Source organism: Pan paniscus, chromosome 4, assembly GCF_029289425.2.
Source record: "Pan paniscus chromosome 4, NHGRI_mPanPan1-v2.0_pri, whole genome shotgun sequence".
Lineage (NCBI taxonomy): Eukaryota > Metazoa > Chordata > Mammalia > Primates > Hominidae > Pan > Pan paniscus.
Window position 1 is genome coordinate 145702540 of NC_073253.2, and position 25155 is coordinate 145727694.

The 25155-nt window shown below is 51.3% G+C and overlaps 1 protein-coding gene across 23 annotated transcripts in view; it reads left to right on the top strand.

The window, feature by feature from the left end:
• The first annotated feature begins 11238 nt into the window (after positions 1 to 11238).
• NDST1 (N-deacetylase and N-sulfotransferase 1) overlaps positions 11239 to 25155 on the top strand; it is a 73504-nt gene continuing 59587 nt past the window's right edge. For 4 of the 23 annotated variants that reach the window (XM_055112783.2, XM_034960795.3, XM_055112782.2 and 1 more), the window contains exon 1: positions 11239 to 12993. The gene's annotated coding sequence lies outside the window, so the exon portion shown is untranslated. Of the gene's footprint in view, positions 12994 to 13222; positions 13375 to 16839; positions 16971 to 21713; positions 22722 to 25155 lie in introns of those variants that run through there. The other 19 variants (XM_055112788.2, XM_055112786.2, XM_055112785.2 and 16 more) reach the window with 10 other exon arrangements.

Consider the following 25155-nt stretch of genomic DNA (forward strand, 5'->3'; position numbering starts at 1 on the left):
CTCATTGACAGAGTCACGAATTCCAAGGCAGTGCTGACGGGCAGTGAGTCACCCAGAGGTCTCCACACAGAGCAGAAAGGCTGGAATCAGTCAGGCGGGGTCCTGGCGGAGTAAAACTAGAGCTGGGACTTGAAGGAAAGGGGTGCTGGGACTGTGATGAGGTTGGGGGGAGGCATTCTTGGCAGAAGGAATGCTGGACACATGACCCAGTCCCAGCCTGCCTGGATAGAGGGGTCAGAGGGTGACAGGATGGCCACGTAGGTCAGTGACTGAGGGCAGCCTGGAGGTTAGCCTTGGGTGTGTGTGTGTGTGTGTGTGTGTGAGAGAGAGAGAGAGAGAGAGAGAAAGAGAGAGACAGAGACAGACAGAGAGAGAGAATGAGAATATCCCAGTGAGCTATAGGGGAGCATTAGGTAAAAGTAACAGTAACAACTATAGTTTGGCTGGATGTGATGGCTCACGCCTGTAATCCCAACACTTTGGGAGGCCAAGGTGGGTGGATCACCTGAGGTCAGGAGTTCCAGACCAGCCTGGCCAACATGCCAAAACCCCGTCTCTACTAAAAATACAAAAAAGAATTAGCCGGGCGTGGTGGTGTGCGCCTGTAATCCCAGCTACTCAGGAGGCTGAGGCAGGAGAATCGCTTGAACCCGGGAGGTGGAGGTTGCAACGAGCCGAGATTGTGCCATTGCACTCCAGCCTGGGCAACAAGAACGAAACTCATCTCAAAAACAAACAAACAAACAAACAAACAAACAAAAAACTATAGCTATGCCAGGCATAGTGCTAAGCAATTTCCTAGTATTTCATTTAATCCTCTCAACAACCTTATAAGGTAAATACTATTATCCTCCTGCAAATAAACAATTGAAACCAAGTTAAATGACAGTAAGTGAGGGCTGACCCTTGATTCTAACACAAGACAGTCTGATGTCAGAGCCCAAGCACTGGATGGAGGGCGAGTTGCAGAAGAAGGGAGGTGGGATTTGTGTGGGGCATGCAGAGTCTGAGCATAAGTGAGTGTGACCACATGCTTTGTGGGCTATGGGGCTTATCCCTGCCATTCCCTTCGCTCTTCCCACCACCAGCCCCAGCTCCATCTCACCCCAGACACAGCCCAGACAGGTTGGAGTGAAGAAAGGGCCTTGGAATGATAAGAATGTCCATGCCTGTTGGAGCAGAGAGCCCCAGACAAGGGCTGGCCACCACACCGGTCCCAGAGCTGACTTCCCACAGGTCAGCACTGCTCCCTCACCCCCTGCTGGTATGTCTATAAGCACCTAGGAATGGCATCTGGGCTCAACTCTGGGAGTCCTTACCAGCTTCCAAGATACACAGGATAGGCAGAGGGGAATGCTAATAGACACTCTTCCAGGTCTAGTCCCAGCTCACCTGCTGGCCACCGCTGGTCTAGGCAGGCCCCTCTGACTCCCTGGGCCTCAGTTTCTCCATTTCTTTCTTTCTTTTTTTTTTTTTTTTTTGAGACAGAGTCTCGCTCTGTCACCCAGGCTGGAGTGCAGTGGCACAATCTTGGCTCACTGCAAGCTCCGCCTCCCGGGTTCATGCCATTCTCCTGCCTTAGCCTCCTGAGTAGCTGGGACTACAGGCGCCCGCCACCACGCCAGGCTAATTTTTTGTTTTTTTAATAGAGACGGGGTTTCACCATGTTAGCCAGGATGGTCTCGATCTCCTGACCCTGTGATCCGCCCGCCTCGGCCTCCCAAAGTCCTGGGATTACAGGCTTGAGCCACCGTGCCCGGCAGTTTCTTCATTTCTATAAGGAGAATTGGATGTGTTCAGGCACAGGATAATAACACAGAGAAACAAAGTGGTCTTGTGTGTGTGTATGGAGTGATGGGCACGGAGAACTGCAGACAACCTCCAGGCCAGGCAACTTCAACCACCCCTTCCTGCTTCACTCATTGGGAGCATTTTTGGATTCTGCTGTGCAGACACTGGGATCCTGAGTCAGCCACTTAACCTTTCAGTGTCCGTTTGAACCTCTCCCCTCTTCTGGGGGTTAATCTAATGTTTTGGTTTGAATGATGTCAAAAGTGTTAGTTCTAAAATGAAGAGAATCAGAATCGCAGAATGAGGAGGTCAGATGGTGGAGGAGTGGATGAGAAATGGCCTGTGGTGAGGGCAAGTCCAGGGCAGAGCCCCTCTGACCAGCAGCTGAGAGGATGGGAAGGAACAATCCCTGGACGGCCCTTCACACCTACTGCCCTGACGGCACCTGAGCCTAGCACTCTGCTCGCCAGGCCTGGACTCAGCCCTGGGCCCTGGACCAGGCCTTATCCTCAAGGGACTTTGAGCCACTAGATGATAAGGGTCATCTAAAGACCACTTGTGCTTGGCAGTGTTTTACTTTTGTCAGGTTGTAATTGGTGCATTACAATGAACACAGTAAAAGGGGAAATGAACTGATTGACATTTATTTGTAGAAGCTGTCATCTTCTCTGTGTGAGCATTTTGTAGATCTTTTGGCCTCCATTCCTGTTCTCTTAGTCAAGCTAAATGGTCCAGGGACTGAAGATCCCAGTTTAGCCACAGCTTGGCTCTTTTGCAAGGTGAGGGGATCTCCTGCAGTTTGGGCAAAGCTTCATTTTCTCTTCTGTACAATGCGGGTGAAAAAAATCTCTGCTGTGTCTACCTCTCAGGGCTGCTGTGGGGCACCAAGGAATTGGTGTACAGAATGAGAAAGTTCATTTGTTCTTTCTTTCTTTCTGTTTTTTTTTTTTTTTTTTTTTGGCGGGGGGGGGCGGTGGGGGGACGGAGTCTCGCTCTGTTGCCCAGGCTGGAGTGCAGTGACGTGATCTCGGCTCACTGCAAGCTCTGCCTCCCGGGTTCACGCCATTCTCCTGTCTCAGCCTCCCCAGCAGCTGGGACTACAGGCACCCGCCACCACGCCCAGCTAATTTTTTGTATTTTTAGTAGAGACAGGGTTTCACGAGGTTAGCCAGGATGGTCTCCTTCCCTCCCTCCCTCCCTTCCTCCCTCCCTCCCTTCCTTCCTTCCTCCCTCCTTCCTTCCTTCCTCTCTCTCTCTTTCTTTCTTTCTTTTTTTTTTTTTGAGATGGGGTCTCACTCTGTCACCCAGGCTGGAGTGCAGTGGCGCAATCTTGGCTCACTGCAACCTCCGCCTTCCGGGTTCAAGCAATTCTCCTGCCTCAGCCTCCCAAGTAGCTGGGACTACAGGCGCATGCCACCATGCCCAGTTAATTTTTGTATTTTTAGTAGAGACGGGGTTTCCCCATATTGGTCAGGCTGGTCTTGAACTCCTGACCTCATGATCCACCTGCCTCGGCCTCCCAAAGTGCTGGGATTACAGGCGTGAGCCACCTTGCCTGGCTTCTTCCTGGTTTTTAGAAAGTACTTTCTGGCCAGGCGCTGTGGCTCATGCCTGTAATCCCAGCACTTTGGGAGGTCAAGGGTGGCAGATCACCTGAGGTCAGGAGTTTGAGACCAGCCTGGCCAACATGGTGAAACCCCCATCTCTACCAAACAAACAACAAAAAACAAACAAACAAACAAAATTAGTTGGGCGTGGTGGTGGGTGCCTGTAATCCCAGCTACTCAGGAGGCTGAGGCAGGATAATTGCTTGAACCTGGGAGACAGAGGTTGCAGTGAGCTGAGATCGCGCCACTACACTCCAGCCTGGGCAACACGAGCGAAACTCCGTCACAAAAAACAAAACAAAACAAAACCAAAACCAGGAGGAAAGTACTACATGTGAAATGGATTGTGCTAGCAGCACACAGGAGTGAGGGATGAAGGTCTGGGAAGGCACAACACGCATCTTTAGGCTCTGCCTGAAACAGGAAACCTGGAACCCAAGACAGGACTTCTTTGGGAACCCACTGGAAGTGCTCTTCAAACAGCAGTGGCACTGATGAAAGTGGTGTGTAGAAGGAAAGGGCACGAGGGAATCCCGTGGAAGTGAGGGAAGGAGGCACAGAGCCCAGGTGGTCTTGGTGAATTTGGGGGCTTATGGCCCCTAGGTACTGGGAGGTAGTGTGAGTGGTGACAATAATTGCATCTTTTAGTTGGATGGACCCGGATTCCAAACGTCTTCTGCCACCCCTGTCTGTGTGACCTGGGGGAAGTTGCTGTACCTCTCTGGGTTGCTGAAGTAACAGATACAAGAAAGCAGGTGGCATGCATCAGAGTCAGTAATTAATTGCTGTGAATTACCCACATCCCCTATATCAGTCTTCGGTTTCCACATTTTATATCCATTGTATGGCTGAAGCAGGGATAGCCTTCCCATTTTACAGATTTTCTCTGCTGTTTGTTTAACAGATATCAAGGTCTGCCAGGAGGAAAACAGTCCTAGCACTTGAAAAGTTCAGTGTGTGTGTGTGTGTGTGTGTGTGTGTGTGTGTGTGTGTGTGTGTGTTGGGGGAGGGAGGGCGCAGTGGGGGGCGGAGGGAAAGAGAGAGGAAACTGTTACAGCATGTGGTCAATGCTGTAATTATGGTGACCATGTTCTCCAAACCACAAATCAGGTCACGTGGTCTGACAGAGGCTATTTTCTGCCTCCACTGAAGTCCAAACATGAAATCACATGTAGTTACACATTCATTGAATCACCTTTTCTTTTTTTTAAAGAAGCAAATGACATGAAATTTGGATTGTCCTTGACAAATCCTGCTATATTCCCAGAAAATCACTAGAGCTGTGACTGGGGCCCATACAGACCTCTAGCAGGAGCAAGAAGGTTTCCTGGACCAAGCGCTACTTAAGTGGGACCTTGAAGGCTAAATAGGTTTCCAGGCAGAGAAAAAGGTGGTGGCCTGGATGCCCTTGGGACAGGACTTACTCTTCCTGCTCTAAAGACAGCCCTGGCCGGGTGTGGTGGCTCACGCCTATAATCCCAGCACTTTGGGAGGCCAAGGTGGGAGGATCACTTGAGCTGGGGAGCTCAAGACCAGCCTGGGCAACATAGGGAGACCCTGTATCTACAATTTTTTTTTTTTTTTTTTTTTTTGAGACAGTTTCGCTCTTGTTGCCCAGGCTGGAGTGCAGTGGCGTGAATTCAGCTCACTGCAACTTCCGCCTCCCAGGTTCAAGCGATTCTCCTGCGTCAGCCTCCCAAGTAGCTGGGATTACAGGCACCCGCCACCATGCCTGGCTAATTTTTTTTTTTTTGTATTTTTAATAGAGATGGGGTTTCACCATGTTGGCCAGGCTGGTCTCGAACTCCTGACCTCGTGATTCACCCGCCTCGGCCTCCCAAAGAGCTGGGATTACAGGCGTGAGCCACCACGCCCGGACTTTTTTTTTTTTTTTTGAAACGGATGGAGTCTTGCTCTGTCACCCAGGCTGGAGTGCAGTGGCGCAATCTCGGCTCACCGCAACCTCTGCCTCCCAGGTTCAAGCGATTCTTTTGCCTCAGCCTCCCGAGTAGCTGGGATTACATACGTGCGTCACCATGCCTGGCTAATTTTTGTATTTTTAGTAGAGACCAGGTTTCACCATGTTGGCCAGGCTAGTCTTGAACTCCTGACCTCAGGTGATCTGCCCGCCTTGGCCTCCCAAAGTTCTGGGATTATAGGCATGAGACACTGCACCCGGCAATTCTTTTTTTTTTTTTTTTTTTTTTTTTTTAAGAGACAAGGTCTCACCTGTTACCCAGGCTAGAGTGCAGTGATGTCATCATGGCTCACTGCAGCCTCGATCTTCCAGGCTCAAGTGATCCTCCTACCTCAGCCTCTCAAGTACCTGGGACCACAGGCGCACAACACTATGCCTAGAGTATGTATGTATGTAGAGACGGGATCTCCCTATGTTACCCAGGCTGGTCTTGAACTCCTGGGCTCAAGTGATCCTCCTGCCTCAGCTCAGCCACTGTGCCCAGCCTCTGCAAAATTTTTCTTTTTAAATTAGGTGGCACGTGCCTGTAATTCCAGCTACTCAGGTGGCTGATGTGGGAGGATTGCTTGAGCCTGGGAGGTCCAGGCTGCAGTGGGCCATGATCACACCACTGCACTCCAACCTTGGCCACAGAACAAGACCCTGTTAAAAAAAGAAAGAAAGGAAGAAGGGAGGGAGGGAGGGAGGGAGGGAGAGAGACAGAAAAGTAGCTTGCTGGGAACTGGTGGTGCTGGCTGAAGTAGGCAACAGTGTTTGTTTTCAGTTACTTTTCACTTTCATTGTTCCAAAGACCAGCCCCAGCCTCCTAGGAAACAAAATTGTTACAGACTAAAACAACGTGGTTACACTGCGTTGTATCTTCCTATGCATTAGGGCACTTTCTCACGGTGGACCGTATAGTCTTTGAGGACAGGAACCACATCTATCTTATTCATCTCTGTGTCTCCCTATTTCCCTTCTGCCACCAGGATGCTGTGAGGAAGACTATAGAAGAGGCACTAATAATTGTTGAATGAAGAGTGAAGTACCATTGATGGGCATTTTGTTAGGTAGACAGTGTCCTCTGTTTCATAATGAACCTGTGAACTTTCATTTCATCTGTTTATTCAGCAAGTATGTGCTGGTTGCCTACAATGTGCCTGGTGCTGTTTGGGGCACTGGGGCTCAGGGCGTCTGAGACACACACAGTCCTGCCCACATGGAGCTCACAATCTAGAGGGAGAGAGTGGCAGCTGACAGGTAACTATGAGGGTGATAAAGAGGGAGATGTGAAGTGTATACAGGAAGCCTGGTTTGGATTAGGGTCTGAGGAAAAGCCCAGGAGGAAATTAAGTTTAATCTGAGACTTATAGCTGGGGATGGTGGCATGTACCTGTGGTCCCAGATACTAGAGATGCTGAGATGGGAGGATTGCTTGAGTGCAAGAGTTCGAGGCTGCAGCAAGCTGTGATCTTGCTCACCGTACTTCAGCCCAGATGACACAGCGAGAGCCTGACACATTAAAAAAAAAAAAAAAAAAAAAAAAAAAAAAAAAAGGCTGGTAATCCCAGCACTTTAGGAGGCCGAGGCAGGCAGAGACAGGCAGATTGCTTGAGCTCAGGAGTTCAAGACCAGCCTGGGCAACATGGTGAAACTCTGTCTCTATAAAAAATTAAAAATTAGCTGGGCTTGGTGGCATATGCCTGAAGTCCGAGCTACTTGGGAGGCTGAGGTGGGAGGATTGCTTGAGCCTGGAAGGTCAAGGCTGCAGGGAGCCGTGATCACACCACTGCACTCCAGCCTTCAGGAAAAAAAGAAAAAAGAAAAAAAGAAAAAAAAAAATCTCAGACCTAAAGGATCACAATGAATCATTCATCTAACATTTAAACAGTCAACCCTCTATACCCACAGATTCTGAATCTGTGGATTCAACCGACCATGGATCGAAAATATATTTTAAAAAATTGTCTGTATTGAACATGTGCAGACTTTTTTTGGGTCATTATTCTCTAAAAAATATAGCAATTCTTTGCATACAATTTACATTGTATTAGGTATTACAAGTAATCTAGAGATGATTTAAAGTATATGGGAGGATGTACATAGGTTATATACAAATATCAAGCCATTTTATATCAGGGATATCCACACATTTTGATATCCATGAAATGTCCTGGAATCATTCCCCCATGGATAGTGAGGGACAACTGTAACTGTACAGTGCTTGTCCTGTAACAGATAACACACTAAGGGCTTTACATATTTAACTTATGTAATTCTCACAACAGCCCTGGGAGGTATGTTGTACTATTATTATCTACACTTTAGAGAGGAGGGCTGACCACAGAAAGTTTGAAAAACTGGCCCAAAGTCACATAGTTTATATGTGGCAGAGTCAGGATTCAAACCCAGGAAGCCTGGCTTGAGTCCATACTCTATTTTATTTATTTATTTATTTTAAACTCTAATTTCATGGCATATTATGGCATCCCTACTCTAAATGGGAAATTAGGTAAAGGGGAAGGTGGAGTATACTGCGGAGGGTGGTGGAGCCAATAAGGCAGACAAGGCAGATAATTTATCCTGGGAACTATGGGCCATTCTGGTGGTTTTAATTAGGAAATGGTCACGATGAGGTTGCAATAGAGTCAGAGAGAGGGAGAGACACAGTGAGGAGGCTGTAAACATGGTCACGGCAGAGACCTGTGCAGCTTGGACTAGGGTGGTCGTGATAAAGAAGAGGGCCAGGTGCAGTGACTCACACCTGTAATCCCAGCACTTTGGGAGGCCGAGGCGGATGGATCACGAGATAAGGAGTTCAAGACCAGCCTGGCTAAGATGGTGAAACCCCATCTCTACTAAAGATACAAAAAAATTAGCCGGGCATGGTGGCAGGTGCCTGTAGCCCTAGCTACTCGGGAGGCTGAAGCAGAGAACTGCTTGAACTCGGGAGGTGGAGGTTGCAGTGAACCAAGATCGCAGCACTGCACTGCAGCCTGGGCAACAGAGCAAGACTTCATCTCAAAAAGAAAAAAAAAAAAAAAGAAAAGAAAAGTGGGGTTGGGTTAGAGAAAAAAACTGGACGTAGGACCTATGGGACTGGCTCATGGATGGGATGTAGGGACGAGTGGAGCATCAGGTTTTAGGACTGAACATGTGAATTGGACACACAGGAGGAAGAGAAGAAGCAGGTTGATGAGTTCAGCCTTTGACTTGTTGGGTTGGAGCTGACTTTGGGACAGCCATCGAGGGTGTGAAGTGGGTAGTGGGAGCCACTTGGGGTCGAGGATGAAGTCTAGGCAGGGGGGCCCCTCAGCACAAAGATGGTCCTGTGGAGAGGGAGGAGCCAGGCTCTTAAGAGCAGTCTTCCTGAGAACCTCACAGGGTGTGGTTAGAAATGTAGGTCCCATGCTTCACCTGGACCCACGGCAGCCACCTCCCTGGGTGGGGCCCGGGCCTCGCCTCCTTATAGGTTCTCCGGGTGACAATGAGTTGGAAGGATTTGGGCCCAGCTCAGTGAAGAGCAACTCGGAAGACCTGAGAAGATGAGCAAGGGCTGCCAGAGACATGGAGTCACCCCAACTCACAGGCTGCCTCCAAATGCTATGGATCTGCCACTCCCCTAGTGAGCCAGCGAGCTCAGCTCCCTGACCTGACTGGCCTGCCCTTCCCTTCCCCTCCACATTCCCACAGGTTACTCTTATCACCTCTTTCACCTGTCTGCTCATTCGGCCAGGCCCTCAGGATAAGGTCTAGTCCGTGGACCTTATCACACACAAGGTCACTCATCATCTGCTCCTGACCAGCTCTCCAGTTTTCTTGCTCATTTTTTCCTCCCTGCTTCCTCCATCCCCTTCCCCCATGCAACACTCTGCTTTTCCTGAGCCTTCCACGTGGTCTTTGCACGAGTTGTTCCTTGTGCTGGGAATGTCCATCTCCCCACCCTGATCCCATCCATTCTTTCTGACCCTGCTCAGAAGCTGCCTCCTGTAAAATCTCCCTCAATATGCTCCCCTCTGGCCGGGCACAGTGGCTCATGCCTGTAATCCCAGCACTTTGGGAGGCTGAGGTGGGTGGATCACTTGAGGTCAGGAGTTCAAGACCAGCCTGACCAACATGGTGAAACCCCATCTCTAATAAAAATACAAAAATTATCCGGGCGTGGTGACAGGCACCTGTAATCCCAGTTACTCTGGAGGCTGAGGCAGGAGAATCGCTTGAACCCAGGAGGTGGAGGTTACAGCGAGCTGAGATCTCACCATTGCACTCCAACATGGGTGACAGAGTGAGACTCCGTCTCAAAAAAAAAACAAAACAAACAAAAAAAAAACAAGGCTCCCCTCTCTTCCTTAAGCCACAGCCCACAGCATTATACTATATCTCACCAGCAGGCACTCAGCTCCACCAGCCTCTGGACATAAGGAGGGACATGCAGGTCATCTCCAAACAAATATGGATACTTCTTGGGAGTGCAAGCTCCCGTCTCTTTCAACTCTGCATCTGCCTTACCAGGAGCACAGTGCCTGGCACAGAGAAGATGCTCACAGGGCCTCATGCAGCTGGAAGGGACCCTCTAAGGCAGAAATTAGCATGACAAAGACCCAGACCATCTTCAAGGATTTTAGACTGCTGAGCACAGAACACAGATCACCAAGGAGAATTTGCTGGTCTATGTTGATTACCCTCACCAAACTGGTACAGTGACAGGACCATGTTCTAGAAAGTCACAAGCCTATCTCTGTATGTGGCCTGCAGTTTGGGCTTGTGGCCATCACCATCAGGTCCAGTCCTATCTGACTATACCCAGTCCAAAGATGTCACATGGTCACATATGGAAGTCAGAAGCTTGGTCCCGTCTCCCAGCATCTCACTTTGTTAAGGCCTCCGCTTCTTTCCCTCTCTGTGATATGAGTAGGCTGACAGAAAGCCCCTTTCTTCAACACAAGGAGGTTGGCTTTTGGAGGAAACAGGAGTCTGTCCCACCCTTACGCGTCTGACTTGGCTTCTCTGTCCTCCTTTGCTTTGCTCTGGTGGCTTGTATATTTTTTGAGCTTTGTTCCTACAGTTAGATAATCTTGAGCCTCCAAAGGTCCTTAGGATTCCACCAATCCACTGTTTTCCAAATTTGCCCCAGCCTTACCCCCAGACCGGCAGATTCAGGGACTCCAGGGGCCTGGCGATCTGCATCCTTAGCAAGCCTCTTAAGGGATTCACTCATCTAACCCCACCCACTCTGTTTTTTTTTTTTTTTTTTTTGAGCCGGAGTCTTGCTCTGTCACCCAGGCTCTCTGCAAGCTCTGCCTCCCGGGTTCATGCCATTCTCCTGCCTCAGCCTCTGAAGTAGCTGGGACTATAGGCACCCGCCACCACGCCCGGCTAATTTTTTGTATTTTTAGTAGAGATGGGGTTTCACTGTGTTAGACAGGATGGTCTTGATCTCCTGACCTCGTGATCCAGCCGTCTCGGCCTCCCAGAGTGCTGGGATTACAGGCCTGAGCCAGCGTGTCCGGCCTTTTTTTTTTTTTTGAGACAGAGTCTCACTCTATTGCCCAGGCTGGAGTGCAATGGCGTGATCTCGACCCACTGCAACCTCTGCCTCTCAGGTTCAAGTGATTCTCCTGCCTCAGGCTCCCGAGTGGCTGGGATTACAGGTACGAACCACCACACCCGGCTAATGTTTGTATTTTTAGTAGAGACAGGGTTTCACCATGTTGGCCAGGCTAGTCTTGAACTCCTGACCTTGTGATCCACCACCTTGGCCTCCCAAAGTGCTGGGGTTACAGGCGTGAGCCACCATACCCAGCCTTTTTTTTTTTTTTTTTTTTTGAGACAGAGTCTTGCTCTGTCACCCAGGATGGAGTGCAGTGGCATGGCTCACTGCAACCTCCACCTCCTGGGTCCAAGTGATTCTCTTGCTTCAGCCTCCTGAGTAGCTGGGATTACAGGCACCTGCCACCATGCCCAGCTAATTTTTTTGTTTGTTTTGTATTTTTAGTAGAGATGGGTTTCACCATGTTAGCCAGGCTGGTCTCCAACTCCTGACCTCAAGTGATCCGCCCGCCTGAACCTCCCAAAGTGTTGGGGTTATAGGCATGAGCCACCACACCCAGCCTTGTATACTTTTTGAGCTTTGTTCCTACAATTGGATACTCTAAATTTTTTTTTTTTTTTTTTTTTTGATACGGAGTCTTGCTCTGTCACCCAGGCTGGGGTGCAGTGGCACGATCTCGGCTCACTGCAACCTCCACTTCCTGGGTTCAAGCGATTTTCTCCTGCCTCAGTCTCCTGAGTAGCTGGGATTACAGACATGCGCCACCACCCCCAGCTAATTTTTGTATTTTTAGTAGAGAGAAGGTTTCACCATGTTGGCCAGGCTGGTCTTGAACTCCTGACCTCGTGATCCGCCCGCCTCAGCCTCCCAAAGTGTTGGGATTACAGGCGTGAGCCACCGCGCCCGGCCCATTTGGATAATCTTGAGCCTCTAAAGGTCCTTAGGAATCCACCAATCCACTGTTTCCCAGACTCAGGATCTCCAGGGCCGGGTGATCTGCATCCTTACAAGCTCCTTAAGGGATTCACTTATCCAACCCCACCCTGCTCATTTTACAGGCTGGCTCATGGGTGGCAGAAAGCCCTCCACTGGGAGCAGGCCGATCCGAGTGCCAGCCTAGGCTCTCATTAACCTGCCAAATCATCTCATCTCTCTGAGCCTCATTGTTCCCATCTGTTTAACGGGAACAACCACTGTCATCCTGCCTAATTTGCAGAGTCCTTGGGATAGCTAGAATAACAGGGGTGGGGGGCAGGCTCAGCGGGAGAAGAGATTTGCACAAGGTCATTTACCTCTTCATCTGCTTGTTTTGTGCCAGGAGAGAGGATTCTGCTGGGAACAACTTGTTGGGAAAGATGACATTCTAGTAAACAATGAAACCAGTAAATGAACCACATAATCACGATAAAGGGGTTTTCGAGAGTCAGGGCAAAGGTGTGTGTTGGGGGAGGGAGGGTCTGCCCAGGAGGGGTCATTCTGGCAGAGCACTGGTGGTTGGGGAGCTGTCCCAGGAGGTCCTGGAGAGCTGTCACAAGCCCAGCGGTGGAAGAGCCTGGAGGCCCTCTCGAGCCCAGCCAGAGCGTTCCCAGGGCCCTCGGAGCCGCCGCGGGCGCGGGTCTTTGTCTCCCACATTCTCTCTGCCGCCTCTCCCGACCCCCAGCGCTGTTTCGTCTCTGACCCCGAATAACTTGTTGGTTTCCCCCCGAGCTTTGTTTCCCGGGGGTCACCGCCTCGGGGACGCCGGGCAGCCGCCCCGGCCCTCGTGGGTCCTGCATCTGACACCCCCGCCGGCCCCCGCCCCCTACCCGCTCGGAGATAGGGGTCAAAGGCAGCCCGCGTCACGTGGTCGCCGAGCAGCACCGAATCGGCCGGGAGGGCCGAGGGAGAATCCGGGTGGAAGTCGAGAAATCCAGCCCCGATAGCAGCGCTCGGTCCCGCCCCGGCCCCCGCCCCGGGGCGCTCACCGCACGCCCGCCGGCCGCCCCGGCCTCCGGAGCTCTTCTCTGGCCGGCACCCACGCGGCATCACGGGATCGAACCCCGCTCCCAGCGGCCGCGATTCGGGGAGGTAGGCGCTGGGCCGAGGAGGTAAGGGGAGACGGGCTTGGGGGCTCTCGGCGCACGGGTACGCCCCTCTGGGCTAGGGGGCGAGGCAGCGCGCCCCAACCTTCAGTCTCCAGGGAGACCCCTCCCCGCTGCGGGACGAGGGGGAGGCTGCGAGCTGCCCCGGCGCAGCGCCGGGCCGGGACTGGGGGCTGGGCACCGGGAGGGAGCGGGAGGGGGAGGAGAGCGGGCGGGAGGAGGCGGCGGCGGCGTGGAGCGGGGGTGGGAGCGGCGGGAGGCGGCCGCGAAGGGGTTAACCCTGGCCCGGGCCGGAGCCCGGAGGCGCACGCACGGCCCGGGGGACCCAGGCGTCCCGCTCCTCGCCGGGAGCGCCCCTTCCCCCGAGTGGCGCCCCAGCCGTGGCAGGTAAGAGGCCGAGAGGGCCCGGGCCTGCCAGTCCCCTGTCGCCCAGCCGGTGGGGCCCGAGCCCGGCGTGCAGGCCGCGCCGGGCCCCCAGCGGCCGCCGGCGCAAGTTTGGTGCGGGCGGGCGCCGGGCGGGCGGGTGGAGTCGGCCGGGCCCCGCGCGCGGGGGTGGGAGGACAAAGGGTAGGGGGCCGCGCGGGGCCGGGGGCAGGCTGGGGCGCGGGCGAGGGCAGTGCGGCAGCTGTAGGTCACGGATAATGTCACTCACGAGGAATGCCCCCTCCCCCTCCCCTGCTCCCAAACAGGGGAAACTTTTGTCTAGCGAGGGAGGGGGTTAGAGGCCGGGTCCTGGCTTCGCGAAGGCTGAGGCAGCCGGACCGGTTTTCTGCGGGCTCTGAGCGGCCTGCTCTCTAACTCCCCTCCTCCCTCAGGGTCTCGGGAGCAAGAAGTTCTCCCTTTGCACGCAGCTCTTTAACGCCCTGGGACAGGGGTGAGGAGGGGGCGCCGGTGGGACGGGTGGGCTCTAGGACCGGCCGGGAATCTGGGGACTGGCCACTTGGCTCTTTGCAGATTCGAGCAGCCCGGTGTGCCCTGCGAGGCTAAGGGAATACAGAGCCCCACCCCCTGAACGCCCATTGTTGCCCTCCCCACCCAGGAGAGCTTTCAGAATGGCCTGCGGGCAGTTTTGCCCCCAGGTCTCTTCAGAGCGACCTGGCTGTTTGTCAGTTTCCAGCGGTGTGACCTTGAGTGGGTTCCTTACCTTCCCCTAGCCTCAGTTTCTTCACCTGTAAAATGGGGAGAATGGTATTTGCTAGAATGAGGATGAGAGGAGTGTGTGGTATTTCAGTAAATGGTGTCATGCTTATATTCAACAAGTACATTTCACGTTTACTGTGTGTTAGGGCGCTGGACTAATTCATTGCTTTACATACATTCTCTCATTTAATTCTCCCGCATTACTATTAACCACATTTTACGGAAGGGCAAACTGAGGCGCAGGGTTGTAAAGGTCACACAGATAGAAAGTGGTGGAGCTTGGATTTTACCTCCCTCTCTCAGCCTGTGTCTCAACCACAGATCTCTACAGTGTCTTGCTGTGACAGCTCACAGTTTATTTCTCCTTTTTTTTTTTTTACAACTTTGGCCCTGTACAGTTTCATTTTCAATTGAAATTATGGGGACATCTGTCCTCTTCCCCATTTTCCCCACCCGCAGGTAATGCTCTCTTCTGCCTGGTACTTGTTCCAAGTGAGGTCTTGTGCCCTGGCTGTTGTTAGCATGGGCAGCTGGAGCAGGAGGGAGGTCAGTTGGAGACTGGGCCTGGAACTCCGTAATGGTCCAAGTGCTGTTGCTGGCTGCTGTGTCTATGGCAGTGCGGATGGTGCAGGGAGAAGCCCGTCTCCCTGGCTCTGACTGGAGACCGCTGGTGGCTTTGTCAACAGGCCTCTCTCCCTAGCACCCAGGGACAGCCACAGCTTTACTTTTCTTTCAGACCAGGTTACTTTCAGATCAGCAGGGGGCAGAGGTAGGGCAAGGGTGTTCTTGTGTAACTTGACCATGGCAGGGGTTCTCATTGCTAACTAATAGACGGGTCTGGATGCCCAGAGTCCTTGAGGATAGTAATAGTGTCAGGATTGCAGAACCCTAATGGAGAATGCATGTGTGTACAGGTCCCTGAGCCTAGCTAGCTCAGTATTGGGCACCCTGTAGGCCCTCAGTAAATATCCCACAAGTGAATAGGTGAAGTGGCTTAGATTTCTGCTGGCTTTCACACCCTGGGTTGGCCCAATCATTTGGTGGGGGTGACATCTTATGAGTACTGATCAGGCTCTGATTGAGGTCCTTGAGTAATTACTTTAAAAATGGAAAACAAATTGCAATTTAATTAACAACATCTTAAATCTAGGGCTGAGAGAGAGTGTGGTGGGTGGGGGTAGATAATGAGAGAAGTTCTTGGGGAAGGAAAGTTTGTGCATTTCAGCCTGCTCCGAGGGGTGTTCCAGCACTGTGTCTGGGTTTTGCAGGGTTTGTAGGCTTTTTGAGGGCCCTGGAAATAGGGGGCCCTCCTGGGCTGATAGTTCAGCTTGTAGGAATAAATGTGGAAATTCCATTGCTTTGCTGGACATTGAGGGGACTCAGAAAAGCAGGGCATTGAATGGAGGAGTTGGAAGGCTGACTCATCATATGGTCAGACTGTCCTTGTCATTGTGGTCAGAGCAAGAGGAAAGGCCTCTGGGGGAATCAACAAGTAAAGGGAGGGCCCCAGCAAGCAAGAGAACATGGATAGTGAGCCTCCTGTCGCAAGGAGGTATGCGAGGAACAGTTTTGTAATCACAAGTTGAGGATGTGGTCAAGAATTTAAGATCATAGGCTGGGGGTTGGCATCTGACGAACTCACAAATGGGCTCTGGTCTAGGCAGCCCAGAGCTCTCTCTGCCCTGGGCTTTGGACCTGCTTGGCTGTGCTTTGGCCGCCCTTCCATGCTTTGGGACCAAAGCCAGGCCTGCAAGTCTCTGGAGGCTGGTCCGACTTCTACTGGCCTGGAATTTGGATTTGAGTATGGCTTGAAATATCTGGACTGTTTGGAGGACTTGGACATTCTTTACTTGAAATGGAACATTAGGGTAATTTGTGAAATGTGTATGGAAAATGTCTGTGGCTGAGGGTGACAGGGGACATGAAATGGGGTACAGTCCTGCTGGATTCAGGAGAGGCTGTTCTGATGGGGGACAGAAGACAAGGATTCAAATGATGGCTATGGGGCAGGATCTGATCAGTTATAGATGGGTTTTGGAAGGTCAGTGGAAGGAAACGCTTTCTGCTTATTAATGTCAGCAAGGCCTCCTGGAGGAGGAAGTGTTTTCGAGGGTGCAGACTGCGGGAAATGGGACAATAGGAGACAAGATTAGGTCACGGGGAGCCTGCAGTGCCCTGCTCAGGAGTTTGGATTTTATTCTGTAGCCTATAGAGAGGACAGAGGGTTGTAAGTAGCTCATTGACTCGATGCCTGTTCCTGTGCCTTGTGTCAGGCACCATGCCAGGCTCTTTACAGACACCCCATTGAAATATCACAATACTCTGCAAAGTAGCTGCTGCTGCTGGTCCCCTATCCCTGCCCCATTTTCAGATGAGGAAATAGAGGCTCAGAGGGGTGGAGTCACTTATAGAGCTGGAATTTGAACCCAGGCCTGAACTATTTTTGCCTTACTGTGTTGCTTCTCAGGGGTCTTTTGACCAAAGATGGGAGCAAGACTGGCAGAGTTAAGACCAGGCCAGAGATTGTGCTCATCATGGTCCTGCAGAAAGCTGACCACAGGCTGACTCAGGCAGTGGACTGACAGGGAAGGAGGGGGAAGCTGCAGGACTTTGTAGCTGTCTTGGCATTTGGGGTCGTCACAGGTGGTCTTAAGGTTTGGGGAATAACCCTTAAGGGGCAATATTTCTGCTTTCAAATCCCTGAAAGGCCCTCTACAGGTAGGGGGCATAGTCTTGTCCTTCAGGGTTCCTGAAGATGGAGAAAGCAACAAGGGTGACAGCTCCAAGGAAGCTAGTCCGGAAGTAAGCTGCCCAGAAAGAAGGCGAGAACAGCATGGCTGAAGGTATGCAAAGAGCCTGGAGAGCTGCAGAGGCGGCAGGAGGATGCATCAGCAGGGGCAGGCCTGGGTGGCCACTCTCAGTTCCCTTTTCACCCAAGAATCTCAGCATTTGGATGGTGCCTGGCCCACCTCCACCCTCTGTTTTCTCATAGCTTTGGAGCTGCCCTTCCTGCACGTCCTGGGGAGTTCCATATGGCCTGGCCTGCAGAGCTCCACTGGGAGAGTCCTTGCCGTTTGGAATACACTCAGCCCAGCTGACTGTCAAGGGGCTCCTTGGGGATGTCTGGAGCAGTGGCCAGAGCTGGGCTAAGGACTGTGCTTTCACAGAGGATTTGAACCCTCTGCTTCCATTCCTCATCTGTGAAATGGGGTCAGTCTCTTTTTCCTCACCTGTGAAGAAATAAGGCTAAATCATGAATCAGGCTGAATCAGTAGGGCTTAGGGCAAAAGGGCTGGTGAGTTTGTGGATTTGAAAGTGAAGACGCGGGCAGGGGTTGTTCCCCTCCTTCCCTGCAGTGGAGGTTAAAGGAGGCTCTCTTGGTTTGGGGGTCACCAGCAAAGTTGCTTTCTCTGTCTGTGGGGCTCTTACAAAGCTCTGCCTCACAGCTTCTGTCTTGGAGGTGTGGAGCTCAGTGGAAGAGGTGGATGTTTGGGGGCAGCGGTCCTGGACCCTGCGGCCTCAGGGCTAAAGCCAATTTGCCATCAAAATCCTTATCTAGATGGAGGAGAGTTTGTGCTAAGTTGCCTCCTGGCCCTTTTATTTCTACTCACCTTATTTCTTGAATACAGATTGGATTAATCTAATTTTAAAATGTGCATGACGAATGAGCATTTGTTTATTTGAGGGCAATGTATGGGAAGTGCCTGCTGTGTGACTGCAGGGCCCCCTCTCCCACTCCCCCTCAACCCTCAAGCAGAACTGGCCTCTTTCCCTCTCTCTGGCTGTGCTCCTGGCCCCTCCTACCTCTACAAATCTGCTCATGGTGAAAATGCTGCACTCCAGTCACTTCCCCTTGCTCACCCTAAAATCCTCCCTACCAGTACACAGCTCCAGGGTCACCTCTTCCATGTAGCCATCCCTAATTCTCCAGAGCTGGCATTGCCTGCTCCCTCCTTTACATGTGTAGAACCTGTTACCTGGACCTCTCATGGGCCCTTCAGCTCTTAGCTTTGAACTCTAGCTTCCTAAAGACAAGTCTTATCTCCTCTAGGCTCTGTACTCTGGAGGCAGGGGCTGCACATGACCGCTTTCCAATGGGGGTGGGCAGTGTTGTAGAGTGGAATCAAAAGTCCTGGGTTCAAATCACCATTCTGCTACTATTAGCTGCATGATCTAGGGTAAATTACCTAAATTTCCTTGGACATCAGTTTCCTCAACTTCACAATGGGGATAATAATAGTTCTGTTTTGTTAGGGAGGTTAAGGAAATCAGTGCTTTGACATAGTAAGTGTGCAGTAAGTAGAAGCTGTTCAAAGATAACAGTTGTTATAATTATTGTTTGTAGCTAGAGGGGATCTGTCCTTTTAGAGATGAGAGAAAGAATCCCTGGAATTTGAGTTTCTGAACTTTCTGCCTAATGGCCTGAGATGGCATGTGCAGATGAGGAAACTGAGGCCTGGAGAGATAGAGCAATTTGCATGGCATGTGGGAACATCTGGTTTCATCTAGGAAGCTGGACAGGATTTCTTTTCTTTGTTATGCCTCTGTTTTTCTTCTTCCTTCCTGTCATCAAGCCTAAGGTGCTCAAGTTCCATGGGCTCAATCTCCTCCCTGGTGACCATGTTGAAGGATGTCTAAAGATTACACCAGATAAATTGGGCTGGCTGAGAAGGTCCCACTGGGCTGGCGGCCCTGTGGCTGTCCTCGTAACCAGGGACCCGTACCCCAGACTGCATGGGCTGGAGCTTTTTGAGGCCTCCCACCCAGTCTCACTTTGCCTGGGAAGGGGGAGAGGATGGCGGCAGAGACAGGTGACATGGGCTTGGTCTTGGGGCAGGTGACTAGAAGATCCAGACAGAGCAAAGGTTGAGAGCCAGGCTCTGGAGCCAGGTGGCCTGTGTTCAGGTCCCTGCTGGGCTGCTTCCTATGTGTGAGACCTTGGGCAAGCTGTTTAGCTCTTCCTCTGTACAAAGGGGATGATAATTGTCCCCATCTGACAGGATTTAGAAAGATAACACACTGTGAGCCCAATCTATGTGAATTATCGTTATTATTGTAGTTGATATTATTAACTAAGGAGCTCATTTAATCCTCACAACAGCAATGAGAGATAGGCACTATTATTATTCCCTTTTAGCAGATGTAGCAAGCAAGGCTTAGAGAGGTAGGTGGCCAGCCTGGAGAAGTTTAGTCCCAGGGGATTACAGTCAGGGCCCGCTGCTTTCTGAGGGGTTGCTCTGGCCAGAGGAGGTAGACTTGTTGTGTGAGGTGCTGGAGGGCAAATCCAATGGGTAGATGGGCCAGGAGAGGCTGACTTCAACTCAGTGTAATGAGGAGACTTAAAAAAAAAATTAGAGCAAGCCAAGATGGAAGGGATTGTGTCTGCAGGGAGCGAGCTCCCTGTTTCTGGAGGTGGAAGCAGAATCCTGGAGCTCATGTGATGAAGAAGTGGTGGGGATTCTGGCCTCGTTCAGACCTGAGGTCTGGCTCTACGAGGGAGGGCTTGGATTTTTATCATCCTAGGCTGTCCAAGGGATCGGCCTGTCTGGGCAGGTCCCAGGGTGGCATTAGGTGGAGCTTTGCTATAGTCATCGCTGCACGGCAGCCACCTCTGGTTTACACCACCAGCCTTGCAAGTATGACCTGCCCAGGCAGAGGCCAGTTGAGGAGAAATGAGTGTTGTCATAGCAGGGCCTTTACTCATGCTGCATCCTCTGCCTGCATTCATTCCCTCCCCCTCTCCTTATGCCCGGGCAACTCCTGCTAATGCTTCTGTGAGTGTAAGCACCATCTATTCATGGAAGCTCTCCCTGATCCACCTGCAGGCTAAGTCAGTGGTTCTGAAAGTTGGGTTCTGGATCAGTAGCATCAGCGTTACCTGGGAACTTGTTAGAAGTGCAGATTATCTAGCTCTATACTGGACCTGCTGAATTAGATACCCTGGAGGGTGGGATTCAGCAATCTGTTTTAAGAACCTTCCCACTGATTCTAATGCATGCTGAATTTTTTTTTTTTTTTTTTTTTTGAGGCAAAGTTTTGTTCTTGCTGCCCAGGCTGGAGTGCAATGGTGTGATCTCGGCTCACTGCAACCTCTGCCTCCCAGGTTCAAGTGATTCTCCCATCTCAGCCTCCCAAGTAGCTGGGATTACAGATGCCTGCCACCATGCCCAGCTAATTTTTGTATTTTTAATAGAGACAGGGTTCCACCATGTTGGCCAGGCTGGTCTCGAACTCCTGACCTCAGGTGATCTGCCCACCTCGACCTCCCAAAGTGCTGGGATTGCAGGCATGAGCCACCGCACCTGGCCGTGTGCTGAATTTTAAGAAATACTAGGATAGATCATTAAAAAAAAAAACTGATGCCTGTTTCCTTGGGCTCTCTTGTTTTCAGCATATTCAGTCACCCAGCTGATGTGGGGGACCCAGAGTAAAGCCCAGGTTCTCACCACCCTGTTTTCAAGGAGCCCCCATCTTGTAACAGCTCCCTATCCCCCAGGAAACAATCTCGTGACACAATGATGGGATACAACAGAACCCCAACATGATTATAGGAGCCAGTGCTGGGGCAACATGAGGAAGGCAGGATTAGGGAGCTGGAAGAGCAGGGGAGATTTTATGGGTGGCAAGCATGGGTGCCAGAGACATGGCAGCTCTCTTCTGGGGCTGGGGCCAGGGCAGGGGTTGGGCAGAGAGCATGGGCTCTGCCTTAAAGAATAGTGTGCTTAGGGCTGGTTGTGGTGGCTCATGCCTGTAATCTCAGCACTTTGGGAGGCCAAAACGGGTGGATCACCTGAGGTCAGGAGTTTGAGACCAGCCTGGCCAACATGGTGAAACCCCATCTCTACTGAAATACAAAAATTACCTGGGCGTGGTGATGGGTGCCTGTAATCCCAGCTACTTGGGAAGCTGAGACAGGAGAATCGCTTGAAACCGGGAGGTGGAGGTTGCAGTGAGCCGTGATTCTGCCACTGCACTCCAGCCTGGGCAACAGAGCAAGACTCCATCTCAAAAAAAAAGTATAGTGTGCTTAGGTGTGTATATGCACACGTGTGTGTGGTGTGGGTGCACACATATGCGATTACAATGGCCATATGTAGTCTGAGGGGGCTGAGTGGCCTTAACTGCTATCAATCCAGTGGTTTTAAGCATCTCAATAATTTTTTTCCTTTTTTTTTGAGACGGGGTCTCACTCTGTCACTGAGACTGGAATGCAGTGGTGCGATCTTGGCTCACGGCAACCTCTGCCTCCCAGGTTCAAAGGATCCTCCCACTTCAGCCTCCTGAGTAGCTGGGACTATAGGTGTGCACCACCACGCTCAGCTATTTATTTGTGTGTATTTTTTGTAGAGATGGGGTTTTACCATGTTGTGCAGGCTGGAATCCAACTGAACTCAAGCGACCCTCCCACCTTGGCCTCCCAAAGTGTTGGGATTACAGGCATGAGCCACCGCACCCGGTCAGCATCTCAATAATTTCTTTTTCTTTCTTTCTTTCTCTTCTTTTCTTTTCTTTTCTTTTCTTTTCCTTTCTCTTTCTTTCTTTCTTTTCTTTTCTTTTCTTTCTTTCTTCTTTCCTTTTTTTTTCAGAGTCTCACTCTGTTGCCCAGGCTGGAATGCAGTGATCTTGGCTCACTACAACCTCCGCCTCTCAGGTTCAAGCGATTCTCCTGCCTCAGCCTCCCGAGTAGCTGAGATTACAGATGTGTGCCACCACACCTGGCTAATTTTTGTATTTTTAGTAGAGACGGGGTTTCACCATGTTGGCCAGGCTGGTCTCGAACTCCCGACCTCAAGTGATCCACCTACCTTGGCCTCCCAAAGTGCTGGGATTACAGGCGTGAGCTACCGCGCCCGGCCTCAATAATTTTTTTTTTTTTTTGAGACGGAGTCTTACTCTGTGACTCAGTCTAGAGTGCAGTGGCGCGATCTCAGCTCACTGCAACCTCTGCCTACTGGGTTCAAGTGATTCTTCTGTCTCAGCCTCCCGAGTAGCCGGGACTACAGGCACACGCCACCACGCCCAGCTAATTTTTGTATTTTTACTAGAGACAGCATTTTGCCATATTGGCCAGGCTGGTCTTGAACTCCTGACCTCATGATCCACCTGCCTCGGCCTCCCAAAGTGTTGGGATTACAGGCGTGAGCCACTGCACCTGGCCTAATAATTTTATTTTTTTATTTTTTATTTTTTTGTGTGATGGAATTTCACTTTTGTTGCCCAGGCTAGAGTGCAATGGCACGATCTGGGCTCACTGCAACCTCTGCCTCCCGGGTTCAAGCAATTCTTCTGTCTCAGCCTCTTGAGTAGCTGGGATTACAGGCACCTGCTACCACGCCCGGCTAATTTTTGTATTTTTAGTAGAGACGGGGTTTCATCACTTTGGTCAGGCTGTTCTCGAACTCCTGACCTCGAGTGATCTGCCCGCCTCGGCCTCCCAAAGTGCTGGGATTACAGGCATGAGCCACCGTGCCCGGCCTTAATAATTTTAATGATGATGATCATAATTGCTGCTCACGTTTATTGACAGCTTATAAATGCTTGCTGGGCACTTCCATGTCACCTCATCAGAAGCAATCCCCAGGACAATCCTATAGGTAGGCACTATCATCACTATTACTGTCCCCACTTAATAGATGAAAATACTGAGGCCACACAGCTATAAAAGGATAGATCTAAGAATTCTGTGGAGATATATAGAGTGCTTAAAGGCATGATCTCATTGGAAGGAGAGCAGTAGGGGATTGTCATGGAGTGTTTGTATCATAGGCACAACTTACGGTGATTTTCTAAAGATGTCCCCAAATATATATTTTGTCAAATGAGTGAATTATGCTTTGGAGGAAGGTGGATGGGATTGTGTTGGGGTGGTTAGGGCTCCAGCCTCCAAGCTGGGGCTTCCACTGCAGACATTGTTGTTCTCCTGTTTTGTGGATGGGCTGTCTGAGGCTCAGAGATTCAGTGGTGAGTTCAAGGTTCCACTGCTAGGGCAAAAGAACAAATCAGAGAGATGAAAGTGGATCTCTAACTGGGCATGGTGGCACGTGCCAGAAATCCCAGCTACTCGGGAGGCTGAGGTAGGAGGGTTGCTTAAGCCCAGGAGTTCAAGACCAGCCTGGACAACATAGTGAGACCCTGTCTCAAACAGCAAAAAGAGTAGATCTCCTTTGGTTCTAACAAGAGGGGATGCGAGATTCAAGATCAGAGCCCACTGTCCACTCTGCTGTCTTTTCGTGCCTCAGTGTCCCCAAGCTGCTGCCCAGGAGCCCAAGGGTGGGCAGCCTTTGTCTGACACAGGAACCCCTTCACTTCACATTTAGGGGATTGAGGCCTAGTGGAGCAGGGACTCACCCACGGCCACACAGGGGGTCAGAATTACTGTTGAGGCCAGAATCCAGAATTGTTTCAGTTCCAACCAGGAAGGGGTTTGTTTCCCAAAACCTGTCCCTACCCCACCCCTTCTTTGGCAGGCGGAGTAGCTGTCACCCTCAGGGTGGCCCAGAGCAGTGCTGGGGGTAGAGATGAAGGTGCCTTGTGAAGACGCTGCCAAGAAGGGGTGGGGCAACTTCCAAGAGGAAGAGCACCAAGAAGCCCAAACCCCAGACGGAAACCAAATGTATTTTCTGGGCCCTGAGAGGATATTTGGAACAATGGAGGTGGGATGAGGGAAGTTAAAAAGGGCTTCTTGATATCCTTAGAAAAAAAAATACAGGCTTTAAGTTTGACTTTTGTTTCTCTGAAGGATGTTTGTGTAACTTTCTGAAGGCAGGATCCCAGCACTCTGTGAAGCTTGTCAGATGCTGTTTTTTTGTTTTTTTTAATTTTTATATTTTTTTGAGACAGAGTCTGCTCTGTCGCCCAGGCTGGAGTGCAGTGGCGCGATCTTGGCTCACTGCAGCCTCCATCTCCCGGGTTCAAGCGATTCTCCTGCCTCGGCCTCCCGAATAGCTGGGATTACTGGTGTGTGCCACCACACCCAGCTAAATTTTTTTTGTATTTTTAGTAGAGACGGGGTTTCACCATATTGACCAGGCTGGTCTCGAACTCCTGACCTCAGGTGATCTGCCTGCTTTGGCCTCCCAAAGTGCTGGGATTGCAGGCATGAGCCACCACGCCCGGCCATTAGGTGCTGTTTTTATAGATTCAGGGCTTTGGAGCTGGGAAGGACTCGATCAAGTAGTCTCCTCACTTTATAGTTGGTGAAATGGAGGCTGAGAGGTGGGGGGCCTGCTTGAGGTCACACAGTGAGGCAGCCGAGGTCTTGGATCTTCCCATGTGTTGCAAGAGGCTGTCCATCTTGACTTACCACCTCCTGGGACCTGGCTGGCATGGGGGCTGGGCGGTCACTGATGAGGGGTTCCCTTCAAAATGCTCATTGCTGCTGGGGATAGGGTAAGGCCAGGTCTGGTCTTGGGCAAGATGAGCCCACTGGTGGGGAGAAGGCTGAGATGGTACACCTGGTAATGCCACCCTCATCCAGATGCCAGGCCCAGCTGTGCACCGTCTGCCCAGCAGCTGGGAGCTGTGAGTCACACCCAGTGGATACAGAGGTGCAGGCCATTGTGTGCCGTGATTCATTCTGTTCTCCCGGCCCCAAAGGGATGACGAGGCCCTGAGCACCGATCCACGCCCACGCCTGTGGATGAAAGCTGATATGAGGAGGCCCAGGGGACCTGAGGGAGTCGGCTCCCTCTGCTACCTCCTGTCTCTTGAGTATCCTGTGATCGTGACCTGTCCATTCCCACCAGTGCAGGGGTCCATGAGCCCCCGAAGGTGCAGTGAGTTGTAGGCATTTCTGTGTTTTCTTTTTCTGAAGAAAGAGTTTGTTGGTTTCATCAGATCATCAGAAGGCTGGGTGTCCCTGTGGAGTGCTGACAGGGGGCCGTGTGCACTGCGGGCTTGAGAAATGGTGGCAGCGTGGTGCAAGTAGAAAGTAGCCTGGTGGCAGTGTAGCATCCTGGGTCAGGGTGTGGTCTTGGAGACGGGCTGTTGGCTTCTGAGCTGGCTCCTCCACTTAGGAGCTGTGTGACA